The sequence below is a fragment of the Hoplias malabaricus genome, chromosome 7 (assembly GCF_029633855.1).
Source record: "Hoplias malabaricus isolate fHopMal1 chromosome 7, fHopMal1.hap1, whole genome shotgun sequence".
Taxonomy (NCBI): domain Eukaryota; kingdom Metazoa; phylum Chordata; class Actinopteri; order Characiformes; family Erythrinidae; genus Hoplias; species Hoplias malabaricus.
The window spans coordinates 23,215,539-23,232,311 of NC_089806.1; the positions used below are offsets into that span (position 1 = coordinate 23,215,539).

Below are 16,773 nucleotides of genomic sequence, written 5' to 3' on the forward strand. Positions count from 1 at the left end.
TCACTGTAGTAGACTAGTATCTGTATCTGTACTATCAGGCCCAGAGCTTGTGTTTCAGTGTATGAGAGTGTATGAAAACCCATGTTAGAGTCAATATGTAAACTTGTAAATGTAACAACAGTGATATCCCTGTCAAATCTGAACTGATAGTTAATTACTGTGTGTTAGAACTAAATAAACATGGCCACATAAATCACAACCATAGCATACACATGCATGAGGTTTCCAGAGCATATTTAGTGGACATATTATTGAGGCAGTCCAAGGAAGCTAATGCAATTAGTATTTGGTCATTCTTGAGCCTCATAGACATGAAAGTGTGTGTTTGTGTCTGTTTCCTCAGTATCCCAATGCAAAATGGGTTCATATTATGGTAATGTACTGGCAGTTATTTGGTTGTCCATTACATATACTCAGAATATACACCACAATACTTTTTGGTAGAGAAAGAAAAATATTGACATAATGATTGTGTTGAGAAAAATTTAATCCTGAAAGTGATTCACATTATTTGTATTATACATATAATTCCGTTTTTAAGCAGGGCTGCTGATAATTTAGTCATTGAGTACTCTACTGATAATTCCAATGATTAATCAAGTAATTGGATAAGAAAATATTTTGCTTTACTAAAGAGTGATGTTATATCACTGCTAAGAAAAACATGCATCTCCATCATTGTAACTTTACAGGAGAAGAAAAAAATCTTCTTGAGTCAATGAAAAAACATTTTATTCATTTTAGTCATTTGTGGAGCATTTCCATTGATCCATTCATCATTAAATTGTCAAGCAATGTGAAGCAAATGATGTAGTAAACAAGAAATGGAGATCCTTTTTTTGCTTTGGACAGCAATAATATATATAAAACAGAAAAAAAAAATCATGTATCATAATTGGTTTCAATCTGCTTTTTTGATTGGTTAAATTGCATATAATAATATTATCTATGCTGTTACCTGACATATTATGCTCTGTGATGTCATGGAAAGGTTATGAAATGCACAAACTATCAAATAAATAAAAATCCGTTTTCGTGACAGTCATGGCAGCCCTGTCTGAAATCACTGTATGTAACTCTAAAATATGGTTTCATACTGAGTCATATGTGTCCTAAATACACTGTTAGTCTGTACTAGTCTCACAGACTAGACATTTATTAAGATCTAGATATGGTTTGAGAGAAATGTTTTTGGCTGTTTGCGTGGCTACTGGCATCCTGTTTGTTAGCAATGTTAGCCATTAGCTGCTCTTGTTCTAAAGTAATGAACATGTCTTGGCTGACAGACACCATCTGGTTTAAGTGCAAAATCATGTCATTTGGATATCTCACCATATTCATGTAAAAGTTAACATTGATGTTCCTTGTCCTGGGCCCTCTCTGAGGACTGGATGCTTTCTGCTGAGATGCTGAAGCCTTGAAGTCATGCTCTTGCTTTGTTTTACAAGAGACACCATGTATATCTTTTGTAATGGATTTATTGAGTTACTTGGGGAAAGCTTTAGCTTTTATTTCATTATTATTATTATGGTCCATGGTTAAATGAAGATGTTACATGGTGAGGTAGTGAATCTAATACAAAACAATGGTCCAACATAAGTAGAAAATGGTTCAGAATACACTTGCTGGACCATCAGTGCAGACTTTAAGTTTTGTGTTCCTATTTCAGGTAATGATTATTCCAGTATCCTGACTTTCACACCAATCTGGCCCACTCTTCCAAAAACTAGGTGAACATTTCATCTATGCACGCATGTGGTTGTTGGAGGGTGGTATTTCTGCGCACAAGCACTTGTGATCTTGCTGCTCAGCCATGTTTCATCATGTCTGTGGAATCAGTCACATACAGACACATTAATGCTGTCATCCTGGGATATGGAAATGTCAGCATAGTATTGTACTCAGATCTCAGACCAGCATAACATTAGCAAAATGTTTTTAATGAAAGGATCATGCAAGCATGCTTTGTGAAAAAGGCCAGTGAAAGAATATACAGATAACACACGTATTCTAGATGTTTGCTTGCTTAGACCTTCAAGGATCAGTAGACCCCACATCACCCACAGAATCTCCACTATATCTCACTTCACCCATTGTCTGGACATCCATCCACTTCACTGGAAAACCCCCAATGAGAGACACCGTGAATTCTGTGCAGGTTTAAAATGTTGCAAATGTGAACCTGTTCTGGTTGAGTGAGTGCGTGTGCAGTGGGTGCCGAAAGAGTGCTGTGACGTTTGCTGAAAACCACAGTTTCTCTTCTCTATTTCAACAGTGCTGCATCCCCTGGCAACCTAGACACAAGGAGGCGGAGCCAAACGCTTCATAGCGATGGAATCCCACTACGCCATGACATCACTGGCAGAGTCAGAGGACACCTCCATACACCCCCCTACAGTGTCAGAGACACTGATAGCGAGACAGAGAGAGAGACAGAGAGAAAGAGAGAGTGGGTGTTTGCTTATTGGATCCTACATTTGACTAAATATGACGTCTGTTTTCACCTCCTACTGAATTCTCCAGTTCCCAAAAACACACACATACACACACCAGCACACAAAATACAGTGTTATGTTTTCGTTGCTGTTTTCTATTTAATTATTATGTACATGTTATTTTTACACGAAACAGTCAATGGATTAGGAACACCTCCCGTGTATCTATACTCATTGTCCATTTTATCAGCCCCACTGACCATACAGGAGCATTTTGTTGTTCTACAATTACAGTGTAGTCCACCTGTTTCTCTGCATACATTCCTATCCCCATTGGGCTGTGAGTGGACACAATGTTTAAAAACTGTACTAAAAGAGTCCTAGCCACTGAAGAGCAGAGTGAAACAGGGCTCTAGACACTATGCAGAAAAACTGGTAGAATACAGTCTGCAATTGTGGTACTACAATAGGGTGCTCTCTGTGTGTGTGTGTGTGTGTGTGTGTGTGTATGTGTGTGTGTTACATATATATTTTTTTTTTCAACCGTTGAATCTGCAGGTGTAAAACTCAAGGATGTAGAGGCCTGATTGCATAATCAACTAAAATAAAAGTTGTTTTAAAAAGTTAAGGAGGTGGAAGGAGAGGTTGGAAAATTGATGGCGAGTAGAGAGAGAAAAGGAGAGTGGGAAAAATAGAGAAAAGAGAGAAGGATAGTGAAAGGAGGAGAGAAACAAAAAGGTGAGAGATAAAGGGAGATGGAGGCTGTTGACCTTGCCATGAGTCTGGCATTCCAAACATTGAGCAAAGCATCGTACCCTTTCTCTCTCTGACTTACACACAGACACACACACACACACACACACACATCAATGAGAGAAAGTTATTATACCAAACACCATTATAACTATTACCTCGATTATTGCCATACCATGGTTTAATCACAGCTGTGTTATCTTTCATGTCAGTGGTGTCAGGATAAGTATGCTTACACACACACACACACACACACACACGCACGCACAGCTGTAAAGAGTAAATGGCAAGCCCTACTGAGCACTGAGATGACAGTCTTCCAGGCCAGTTAAACAGTAATGATTTCCTTGTTAGAGAAAATAGCCCATCATGCTGCTAACACTAAGTGTCAACCGCAGTCTTGATTTCTGGAGTTTGACAGTCACTGGATTTTTTTTTTTAAGTTATGTTATTCTCTATATACTCAATTCACTTTTTTTATTTAACTCAGCCCACCGGTCAGCAAAATCACTTTCAGTTATAATGCGCCAGTGCTTTTGCCACCTCCATTTGTTAGCGCTGTACATAACTATGGGACGGTTTTAAAATTTTCAAGTAACTGACAATAAATACTGGGGCACATAGGGAATATAGAGGGTCACAGCTGTACTCCTCTGCTGGCAAATCACTCATAGAGACACAACAGTGCATTTAGTGAAAAGCCTGTTAAATAGATAGAAGTCAGCCTTACGCTGCCGTGGATGAGAAGTGAAGAACAAATAAACACTAAACAATTTGTATTAATTGAATCCATTTTATTTATGTGTACTTTCTTGCCCCAGGGTATTGAGTCTAATGAGTCCCACTTTCACCAACATCAGAAAAACATCAGCACACCCAACATTTTTTCTGAAATAACCAAAATATGTATTAATTGGAACTTGTAATATACTGGAATATTTCTGTGAAGATTTGAGGGTATTCAGCCATGACAGCATTAGATTAGGTACTGATTTGGGATGCTTTGTTCTGGATAAAAAAATCCACTCAAAATCGTATCAAAGCTATTGCATGGAGCGCCATGACTCCAGAAAACAAGCTGCTTCAAGGTGAAATCCTGGGGCTTTTTTATTTTATGGAGATTATACAAGCTGCGTGCTACCAACTGACTCTCTGTGTACACAATGAGTGAACCCTAAAGCAGATGAATTCACACCTACAAACCTTTGGAAAAACAGTCTAACACATTGTCCTGTAAAAGGTTTTGCATGCACTGACTGACAGCAAAACACACACTCTTTTTCATTAGCTCATGAAGCTCAAAAGGAAAAGAGAGTCTCTACTTCAGCAAGTGCACATACATGAAGATGTTCCTCCCACTGCTTGTTGTGAATGAGCAAACCATTTTGTTCCCCCTGCAGATGACGAACATAAACAATCAGGGTCACAATCTGCAAATCTACAGGTATTACAACTAACAGAGTGCAACAAAAGATTAAAGGTGCTCATCTCTACCAACCATCTGCCACATACGGCCTGTTACGATAGCACATCGTTAGTGACCTTTACTAACATATACCACACTGAGACTGATAAGATGAATATGACAGTAAACCCTGCTGAATCTTTACTAGAACACAGGCTCCGCCGTCAGCTTTTCAGTCATTCAGTCACAGCACCTTGTAATAGTTTCACTTTCTCACAGCTGTTTGGCGTCAACTCAAAACCACAAAGGTAGAGAATCAAAGTGTTGTGATTGGAATTAGTGTACCAAGAAATTTCAAAATGAATGGCATGATCTGTAAACAAGCCTTTGTGTATTAAATTGGTTCTAGCTTAATTATTTGAATCCAAGGCATTGAGCAGTGTTCAGGGTATTGAGCCTTTCTTCTCCTCAATACATGTTCATCACGACTGCATAGTTTTGAGATTAGTACCAATGCTAATAGTTAGAACTCAGCATGGCAGTGTACGTATATGTGTAGCATGACAGTACCTTTTGTGGTCACAAAGCTGTGTTTATTTCAGTAAACATGGAAAAAATACCCTAATTGTCACTAATGACAATATAAGTATGTTTAATTTTTAAACTCATGCAAAAGCTTACTGACCTCAATTAGGAAAGACATGCTTTGCACTTTATGATGATGCCAGCTTCATTTGTCTGTAAGAAGAATTGAAGGTCAAACCAAAGTACATTTACAAAATACTTTATAATGCCTTTTTAATGCCCAAACAATGGACCAAACCTGTTGCTGATAAGTAATAGGATGCTTATTACTATGTAAGTAAGCAGTAATAAGTTGCATTTAAAGTACTTGAAAAGATTTTGCTAACCCTATTTGTAGCTAACAAATACCTAGTTGCTATATTACTTAACAATAACTATGGTGAGTTATATTTTTTCATCATAATCATTTGATTTGTCGATCAATATGCTCTTAATAAACAATATATAGTCAGCTGGTTTTAATTACCATTTCAAGCAAACAACTATTACCTGGACACACATGCCTCCCATGTTATTCAGCTTTCACCAGCATTTTTAATGCTTTTTTGAAGATTTTTTTAAGCCTGGGTTTTTGAGCATTATGCAATGTGTCGTTGTAATGCTCCCTAACACTGAAGTGTTAGCAAGTCATTTTTTTTAAAAACAAAGCATAGTGGACATTGAAAGTTGTAGTGCTGGTTTGTTATAACATAATTTTGAAATAGCATTGAACTTCTGGAACATTTTTCAACATCAACATGCACAGCAATGCACAAATGAAAGGACTGATGAATGATCAGAGGAAAAGTAGGAATATTAGCACCTCTGGGTCATAACTAGCTGCCAAGTTACCTTCCCTCTAGACACCATTCAGGATTCAAAACTCTAGCCCCTAGTTCCTGAGGTTAAAGCCATGTGCAGTAAAGCAGGGCCTTGCACTAGAATCACCATCCCTCAAATCATACAGACACTACAATGCACACTACATTGGCCTTGTTCTCTAAAATAAACTAAAGTAAGTGCATAAACATGGGGCATTCCAGACACCACACCAGGTCACTCAGAGACACTGTGCTGTTTACAGGCTACACATGTGGGAGCACAAAAGCACATGGGCTAACACCTTTCAAGCAGATGGTCATTTTCGACTCAGGTGGAAAGTCTGAACACAGAGACTTTCATATAAACCTTAGCACAGTTTCTGTCAAACTCACAAAAATTTCTTTAAGGGACTTTCAAACTGACTAGACAGCCATCTGTTAGATGTCGCTAAGATAAAGCCAAAGGCATTATTTTCGTCACTTAATATGATGCCTCTAACAGATGCAATATATAGTCCTGCAATGCAACTGGTGTTACTTTAAACACCCTCACTGATCTAGGTCTTGCCTCGGCGTGGACAAACTACTACCAGTCTTCATGATAACACTACTAGCCTAGCCATTTTGCACAAGGACACAGCCATAGTACTCAGAGGACAGAGTAGTACCTGTTGCTCTCTGATTTGAACTCACTCCTAGACCTCCAGTGAAGATTCAAACAGCATGCTTCTGGTTGTTTGACCTGGAATGAGAGAGGAAGAGTACAAATATAGAAAGCCAAAAAGCCAATGCATCTCTGATGTCAGTGACTTCAAGGCAGGAGGTGGACAGCAGGCAGGTGCAGAGAAGCTCAGTGAAAATGGAGGAGAACACACATAGAGATGAAAGGGAAACATTACTGGCATAAGGTGCATTGCCTGCTGATACCTTTCAGAATGAGTGCAGATAAAAAAAAGGTGAGAGATGAGAGAAAAAACTGAACTGAAAGAAATGAAGAAGCTGAACAAGAAACCAAAGAACAAGATTTGAATTAAAATCTGAATATATGATCAAGAAATTTGGCATCCCAGGTATATACACAAATATCAAGAAACATTCTGGTTTACCTTAGTTTTCACTGGAGCAAAAAAAATAATAATAATAATAATAATAATAAAAAACACTGAGGAACACTAAATAATACTGACATAAATGAAAAATACAATAGCATAGTATTATGCATAGCATAATAGCATAGATCAGCATAACAATAGTAAAATTTTCTATAGACTTTGCTCATTTTATCAACTTTGCAACTTACCAGTTAGCACTTAAAATTTTAGATTTGTAGACTGAATTATTATTAGATTCTTTGGATCTGTGATTACTTTGTTTAACACTATGTTTAAAGTGGAATGGCTTTTTTAATGCAGTACTGGTCATCCAACATTAGTACCCGACTTCACCAATGTTCATAATTTACTCACAGCAATGTTTCAGCATCAGGTCTAAAACCTTTCCAGATGAGCAGAAGAGGTTAATGCAGCACAAAGAGAAAAACTACCAAATAATACAAAGTTTTTAGGTGAAATTTTCAGTGAGCACCTGTCCACAAATTTTGGCAGTATGCTTTATTGGCATGTCCATATTCAGATACAGGGCTGCCATTCACAATGTAAAAATAAATAAACAAGACTAGATGTGACTAACAGTGAGTGGACCTATAAAGTACAAGTGAAAAAAATAACAGGTAAATGTAACTATGATGCAGTATGCAAATCATAACAGTGGTATAATATAGTGCAAACTATGGAAATACTCGAGAAGGGAGCGCATTGGAGGTTATTTGCCTTCCTAAAATTTCACACAAATTTAGTTAGGGAACATAATTGTACCATATTTTATAATAATAGTACATTTTAAAGTTATGTCCACGTCTTTTATTTTACACAGATCTATATTGAAAATTTACACATATTCACCTCTTCTTCTGGAGAAGAGAATGCTTTATAAATTTAGGTAACAAAACTGGACTTTAAGACCACTGTTGTACTTTTAAAAAAGCATTTACACTGTTTGTGTCTTAAGTGACCAATAATGTACACTTCTACCATACTTTATTTTGGAGAGTGTAGCACTGTCTCAAGCTTTATGTGAGAATGCAAAGACGAGGTTAAAATGAGCAAAACAAGCATGTAGAAATAAGCATACTGATTATAGCAAAAATGAGAACAGAGAATAAAGAGAACAAAGCAAAAGCTCCTCAATGCTCAGGCCTCACTGTGCAGGGCTCCTGTGTGGTGAGTAAACAGAGGCTCATTCTCATTTAAAGGAACAGGTGCTGAAACCAGTCATTCTGAACAGTGCTGTTTAGAAGCAGGTCACAGAAATCTGTTTAACTAGCCCCCAGCCACGAAAATATGTCCCATGATGCAAGTGATGTGTTATTACAGCTATTACAAAAACAGCAAAAAACGTGTGTGTGTGTTTGTGTGTGTGTGTGTGTGTGTGTGTGTAGTCCCATCACATCAGCAGAAGCTGACATACAAAAACTGGTTTTCTGCTTTCACAATCGCTGTGCCGTTCTGGTTTATTGAATGCCAACATGTCAGAAATGCTTCGCACAACAAAAGTGGCATGTGTCTCATGTAAAAGAAAGCACATCTGATCAGTGACCGAAACCAAACATAAACACATGAGCAAACTGGGCGAGGACAGTCGCCTGTATTTTCTAGGTTTTTATTTCTAGGTCTGCTATTTATATTTGTTATCAGGTATGACTGGCCATGTAAAGTTCAGAGAATGGCAAGGCCCTTTAAAATTATGTTTAGTAGGAGTGTCTGACTGAAGTAAATGGCGTTTTCTCGTGCACCCTACTAGTTGTGAGTTTTGGGGTGCCACTAAGAAATACACAGTGTGGTTGTCTGAATCATGCAGAGTTAGGATATGAGTCTAGAACAGTGTTTTTGCTAGAAGGGGATTGGAACACAGCACACAGCCTGACCTGTGCAATATGCATATTGCCACTGTCTAAAGAAAAAACATGTATCTTCAAAATATTAACTTAAAAGGAGAAGGAAGAAACCTGGGTGACAATATTTAGCAGTGACAATATCTGACTTATAAAAAGTTTAAATCTATATTTAGAAGGGGTTCTTTTCTTATCCTCATTTGCACATTTTGTTTATTTGCTGCTGGTTTTGTGTACTGTCCGTTTTAGGTTTAATTTGCCTAATGTGTACAGCTTAACAGTTTAATGTGTACAGCTATTTTTAGTTTTATGCATGCACAAAAAGAAAGTCCTGATACACCAGATATTGATAAACAAAAGATTCTGAACTGCAGACTGCATAATGTACAGCAGCAGTAATACCCAGAGCCGGACCGCTCACTACGCACGCTGCTTGGGGCCCCGTAAATTAATGAAGACCCCCTCTTCCCCCCTTCACGTCAAGTTAAAGAAGATGAAGCGAAACCTTCCATCAGGATATTCATTCATTCATTCATAAACCTGTGACTGTTCTTCTTGAGGTTGGATTGTTAATACAAAATAGTCTACAAACATAACCTTGGGAACATATTTAGAGATGGCCTGCACTGCACAGCTGCTCTCCACGAACTTAAAAGCCTTGCAGTGCCACAGTTTCATGAACCAAATTTTGAAGCTGTTTTTATATTCATACTAGTACTCGTTTAAACCTCCTCAAACACACCACTACACTCTAAAAGTTCCTTACTATTTCATTCCACTTTAAATAAAAAACAATTGAGTTCTTCTAAATTTCAGTTCCTCCTTAAATGACTAATGCTGACTTGGATGCTGGAGGGCTGATAATAAAGTTAATGAAAAAACTGTTTATTTATATATATTTTAAAATAAATATTGCTTGTTTACACTTCATTTTGTTCTGCATGTAGCTGTTAATTGTTAAACCAAAAATGGAGGGAGAGTACTAGAGGAGAGTCAGGTGCAACTGTCGAAAAACGGTCAAATTTTGACTCACAGAGTTCAGGTAGGAGGGCCCCTTTTCAAAATTTTGCTTAGGGCCCCAGGAAAGTCTGAACTAGCTCTGGAACTTCCCCTACACCAAACCATCCCAAATTTATTTTTCTTAGACGAAATAAATTTCAAATCCCATTAAGGTTTAAACAAATGAATTAGTCTTTTTAACACTTCCTTGGTGTACTTAAATACGTAGAATTAGTAAACATGGAGATAGAGAGAGAGACAGAGAGAAAGTGAGAAAGAAAATTCCTTCCTCTCTTTGAAACTGCAGTTCAACTGGTTCAGCAGAGAGAGACATAAGAAGAAAAAAAAACCTCGAAACTCACATCACGTTGCATGGGGTGAGATACCAAGTCATGTGATGTAAAACACACACACACACACACACTATATAATGGTGGAACTGCCCACTGTGACTTTGTGTAAACAGAGATTAATGATAAACTCTAGAGGAACATTCCTGAAAGGTATTTGCTAATTATGAATACCGCACATGCGCCCACACGCTCACACACACACACACACACACACACACACACACACAACCATATGTTAAGATTTAAGAGATGTTATATGCCTCTAAGAAATATACGTTTGACAGCAACCTAAGAAGAACACACTCTTAAAGTGACACCACACACACACACACACACATACACTCTTGTTCCCATTACCTGAACCTGAAGACTTATCCTGTCATTCTCTAATACACAAACAAACACTGCAAAGAGAACAGAACAGATCAGAGCTGAGATCTGCATGCCCTAAGACGTGTACAAAAACATCTCTTCTTCTCAATAAGGCCTTGGGCTTAATGGGGGGGCTTTAAAATCACAGCAGTAATCAGTGTTGCGTTTTACTCCTGAAATGTGAACCTATTCATCTTCCCACATACATTCTTTTTTTTTAAGCAACATGGGGACATAGGATCATAGAAGCTGAAAAGCTACAACACCTAGTGTACGGCCTTTTCTGGGGAGCAAAGAGGACAAAGAGACGGAAACTTGGTTTAGTTAATGTCCACAAACCTTTGGCCAAATAGTGTATTTACCAAGTTACATTTTACAAGACCACCCCCTCATTATTTTCCAGTTAAAATGTGTTTAGTGTTTTGTGTGCCAACACTTTGAATTTGTTTGCTACTTTTAAAGCTTCCATTTATTTCAGGAGACCATATTTCAGTTTTGAAAGATTTTATTTTAGTTTTCCAGTGAAAATTTGTTTTGTAATAAATTAACCCCTAGTATTGAGTTCTCAAAAGAGAAGGATGCTAAATCTAAACCAAGAGATTTAGATTTTCACCTCTCACTCACAGTGTTGTATCTGATTGTGACAGTAAACCATTATAATAATTTTCCCATTTTTATTCACTAATCTTATCCTAACTTTAATCACAGTGACTAAAAAGAAATTATTTAACCTCTCCATTTTGCATCTATAGAACATACAGTGCTTTACAAAGGATTCTCTTAGTTCAGATTTCCTTAGGTATCCCTACAAAGGTAGAACATTTTGTTCTGGAGAAGTGCCAAAACACACATACATAGACACACGCATACACACAGACACAAAATTTTACCAGTATGTTCCATTCCTCACCTGTCATTTGAAGCTTTGATGTTCAGTATCAACTGGAGATTTATGAACCCAAGTGCAGAAGAACATAAATCTGGCCCGATGTGAACTTCACTCAACACTTTGATTCTTCATTCTAAGAGAAAGTGTGTATGTGCGTGGCAGTGTGGTGCGGCAAGTAATGTCACTGCTCCACAGCTCCAGGGTCTTGGGGTCCTGGGTTCAAACCTCGCATCAGGTCACTGTCTATGACAAGTATGATGTACTCTCCCTGTGTCTGCATGGGTATCCTCCAGGTGATCCGCTGGTAGGGTAGGTGAAATGGTTACCCGAAAGTGTCCATAGGTATGAGTGAGTATATGATGTCTTGCTATGGACGGACACCCTCTCCAGGGTATGTTCCTGCTTTGCAACTAATGATTCCTGTCCAGCTCTGGATCCACCACGACCCTGAACAGGATGAAGTGGTTATAGGAGATGAATGAAGGGATGAATAAAGTATACAATTTCAGTATTGCATATGATAGCAATGGGTCTGTCCCACTGTCTAGGGAGCATTTTACATCGCTCCCCACACGTAGGCTGTCCCAATTCTTGGATAAAACTTCTTCTACTCTGCTGTCTACTAAGATATCTTAAATTGGCTGAATTTTAAGGCAGCACTGAACCCTTCCTTAGCCGCGAAAGCAATACCAGGATGCAAAGCAAGAACAACTCCCATTGGTTTCTCTGTTCTCCCAGAGCAAAAATGATTAAAATCACAATAAAAATGGGAAGATTAGGATCCACTGCGATAACTGAGGCCTCGTGAAGAAAGACAACCTTTAGAATGCTGTCTACTTAAACTATACAGTCAGTGCCTACCTAGGCAGTTCACTAGGTTTTGGGACAGATCTACTGAGGGCAATGTCTCTCGCTCATTCATACACACACACACACACACTGCAAGTTGTGTGTGCCCCCCCCCCAACAAGTCTTACATCAGGATCAGCAATAATGAAGTCCATCTAACCCCCAATAAAACACACACACACACATCTCCTCACTGTGAGGGATGTTCTGTACTTGTTAAAAAAGGTACACTTACAGAACAAGACATATTGTCCTGATCACTATGGCACTTTTCTTCCCATAATGAAAAGCTCCTATGTGTATTTGGGTGTGTGTATATATGTATGTATGTAAAACTGTGCCATGTTGAAGCCAGGTTCAGGGGGGACAAAGAGAGTTATGTAACATGTTATATGCCAGCCAACCTCACATTTAAAGAAAAACAAAACAGACAATGAAAGGAACACCGCCAAAACCACAGAGCACGGTTCTGCTTCCTTATATTTCTAGTACACAAAGAACAGCCCAGAGCAATGCTTACAAAGTCCCAACATACAAGTAGTAAACATGATCTGACTGATGACATTAGGAGGTAAATGAGTAGGAACAAAGCTCACAACAGCCGCATAAACCACAATGCCACAGTGAATAGCCCATGTTCTCTGAAGTTCTGAAGGCGATCCCTCAGGAATTCTGGTGCCTTTCCATCTCTGACCTCGGAAATGTAACCCCATCCAAAACCCTCTTTTTAAAGAGATATCTGTATCGGCTTCAGAACTTTGCCAGACAACTTAGGGCCAGGAACGGACAATAAACCAGGCTTCAAAAAGGTAGCTGCTACTGTTTTTACCAATGTGGTGTATTTATGTCCAGTTTTTAAATGTAGTGTCAGAATGCATCATATTATTGCAGCACCCCTTGCCACTGATTTTGAGCAGCATGCCCCGAGCTTTCTGTGTGTGTGTGTGTGTGTGTGTGTGTGAGTGTGAGTGTGTCAAAAGGGCAGGGAAGATTGTGTTAGAATTATGGCTCCCATGATGCGCTGGTGCTCTCTCCGGGTTGTTAATGCATTGTTTGTGTCTGTTTTCGTTTGTTGTGTCGTGTTTGTGTTTTACTGGCTTTGTTTTCCCTTTTTTGCTTTATCTACCGCCGTGTTATTTTATGTTCCCCATGGTCATGCCCTACAGTGTGAGACTGAGTTATCCCTGGGTCAATTTCTCATTTTGTGTTTTTCAGCGCTGTAGTTGTCTCTAAAGTGTCTTTCTTTTGTGTGTTCTGGAGGAGTACTACATTATTATTTTACCTGTATGTGACAATTCCAGAAAATTCCTAAAATAGTGTCTACTGAAGAGATATACACTAACATTGTTGGTAGACACACTGGCCTCAAAGCAGTTAAACAAATTAAGAAGCAAAAACCTATTGGCTATTTGACAATGGGTCTAAAAGGGAAAAATGCTCTACATTCTCTTCCCACCTATTACTTTAAGAGATATTACGTGTTTAGTTATAGCTGTTGGACTTGCCGTAGTGTGAGTGGAGTAGGCGACTGTGGGTTTTCGCTCTGTAGGCTTTAAAAGCTTTAATGTTGACCTCTTTTTGGAAACTAGAGGAAAGATTCATGTCAGTTCACTACAGTGGTATCGGTCCATGTCAGCACAAAATAATCCATCGTAGCGTTAAGTTACTGTTTACAGACTCTGAGCCAATCAGGTCGTTGATTTATGCGTCTAAATGTAGACCACTTGAGTGAGTTATTCACTGTGGCATACTGCCTTGTGTTCTAATGTGTGTGTGTGTGTATTTGTGTGAGATTGTCAGTAAACCCAGTTAGGGTTTTAGTGTGTGCCGTTTACTGTATGTCTGTCAGCACAAACTATTCAATGTTGAGAAACATTTGAAAGAGAAATGCTGCCACTCACATTCAGGCTGAGAAATGTCTAGGAGAAACTGAGTGGACTGATTACATTGACTCCTTCCAGACATTTACATCACTCTACTGAACACAGTGTAACTGCTCTGATGAGAGAGAGAGAGAGAGAGAGAGAGAGAGAGAGAGAGAGAGAGAGAGAGAGAGAGTCAGAGTCTCATTGTTGAACTGCTTGGCTGTGCACTGGTTGTCATGCTGACAAAAACAAGAGATAGATAGATAGATAGATAGATAGATAGATATCTCTCTGTGCACAGAGAGAAAGAAAGAGCAGAGAGAGTTTGAAGAAGAGGAGAGAGAGAGAGAGAGAGAGAGAGAGAGAGAGAGAGAGAGAGAATCTAATTGTTGAACTGCTTGGCTGTGCAGTGGTTGCCATGCTGACAAAAACAACAAATATTTGTCGCTATGTAGCACCTTCTACTGAAATTCCAGACTCCGGTGATTTGGAAAGTTCTTCTGTCACCCTCTGCTCCTCCCTCCCCCTCCATTTCTTCCTTTCTTCTTCTCAGTAGAATGGTGTCTTTGTCTGCTGGAAGTGAACTTGAAAACAGTGCTGAGGTGTTTTCACTCAACACACACTTGCAACTGTTCACCCTCTCTCTCTCTCTCTCTATATATATATATATATATATATATATATATTCAATAAACTCTCTAGCTCTTTCATTCTCCCTCTCTCTCACACTCCCCCCTTCAAACTCTCTCTTCTCTTTGCACACATCTCTCAGGTTCAAGTGCAGTGGGTCATTATCAATGTGAACTTAATCTGATACACTGTTGGTAAAGCAGTTAACAGTAAACATGTAAATATAAAATCTCTCTCTCTCTCTCTCTCTCTCTCTCTCTCTCTCTCTCTCTCATTGTTAATATGCTGTAAATCAGTCAGAGTCTGTGACTGACAGCCTCACTGAGGTGAAGGCCTTAGTGGCCAAATGGACCTCAGAGACCTGAACACACTCATCCATCACTCCATTATTAACTCCCTCTCTGTGAGATTTATGAGCTCTGAGACAATTCCATGCACACACACACACACACACACACACACACACACAGTGACACATGCACTTGAACTCAAAGCTGCAAGGCCATGTCTGACCAGGGTTTGATGTGTAGATTAATTCCTGGAACACAACAAACACTCCTCAAGACTGACACCTTAATACGCCTCTGGTCTCTAATCCGTAGTCAGTGCACAAATCAAAATTATGACAGAAAGAAAAGCTTGGCTCTGTCTATATTCTGGGAACACAAAACACATTAGAGAATGTAAGATATTCAACTCTGTCAATTACCAAAGATGGTTTCCCAGAGGTCTGTTGAAGAATGAAATTGAAGGCTGCCCAGACTTTGAGACCCAGCCCAGACTGACACTTAAATTTGAAACCACAGTAGTAGACATGGATTCTCATAGACACAGTTTTAGAGAAACAGCACTATGACTAAGACTTTGAGCTAAGTGTCAGAAAATATCATGCAGGGATGAATTAGATCTCAGCAAATCTGTAACATCTGTAATTCTGTGCACTGTGTATTGTCATTAAAGTTTTAAAACTGTGGGGTCAGTGCCTAGCCCTGCTGTGCTGAAATTCCTCACACTACTGCTGCTACTTTCAGAAATGCTTAGCACAGTTTTGGAATGCTCAACAAGCAGCAGGAAATATTCACTGTGACCTTTCAGCAAATCATCACATCCTCTCATCGTGGATGGTCAGTTGGGGTACTAATAAAATTTGAGAGAGAGAGAGAGAGAGAGCAAGAGAGAGAAAGAGAGAGAGAGAGAGAGAGAGAGAGAAATAGAGAGAAAGAGAGAGAGAGAGAGAAATAGAGAGAAAGAGAGAGAGAGAGAGAGAGAGAGAGAGAGAGAGAGAGAGAAATAGAGAGAAAGAGAGAGAGAGAAATAGAGAGAAAGAGAAAGAGAGAAATAGAGAGAAAGAGAGAGAGAGAGAGTGGAAATGAGGGTTGCTCTGAGCCTGTGTGTGTCAAATAGAGGCTAACAGCCCTGAAATGTGATCACAAATCAATACCCTAAAGCTCTAAAGCAGAGGGAGTAGAGGCTAGCCTTAATGCTATGAGAGCAGAAGGGGCTCTCTCTGAATGAAGGAGAAGAAAATTGTAGGAATCACTAAGTTACAGCACTGCTTTCACACATGCCACACTTTATGACACTTTATCTAAATGTGTGAAAGGTTTCTGGACCAAAAACAGGAACATAATAATTAAAAAAATGTTTCAGTGTCATGCATCTGTTTGAATACTGCAGATCACCATGAGTCTGTTTTCCTTTTCTGGATGATTCCCAGTTACAAAGAAGGAGGAAATAATATTTAGGTTAAAATCAGCAATCAGCAGGCAATTCTGTCATGGCAAGGTTTTCCCTGTATTATGAAAGTGACAAGTGTTTGATGGAGGAGGAGTAATCGATCATCATCATGAAATATGAAGTATTAATAGCCCCAAGGGCTCACTTGGCG

At 38.9% G+C, this 16,773-nt stretch overlaps 1 long non-coding RNA gene across 2 annotated transcripts in view; it reads right to left on the minus strand.

Annotated features, from left to right (window-relative positions):
• Positions 1-3,918: 3,918 nt before the first annotated feature.
• Positions 3,919-16,773, minus strand: part of LOC136701485 (uncharacterized) — a 49,530-nt gene continuing 36,675 nt past the window's right edge. For both annotated transcript variants that reach the window (XR_010803804.1, XR_010803803.1), the window contains 3 exons: positions 6,647-6,720; positions 5,279-5,331; positions 3,919-4,582 (listed from right to left, as the gene is read on the minus strand). This is a non-coding gene — a long non-coding RNA (uncharacterized lncRNA). The remainder of the gene's footprint in view (positions 4,583-5,278; positions 5,332-6,646; positions 6,721-16,773) is intronic.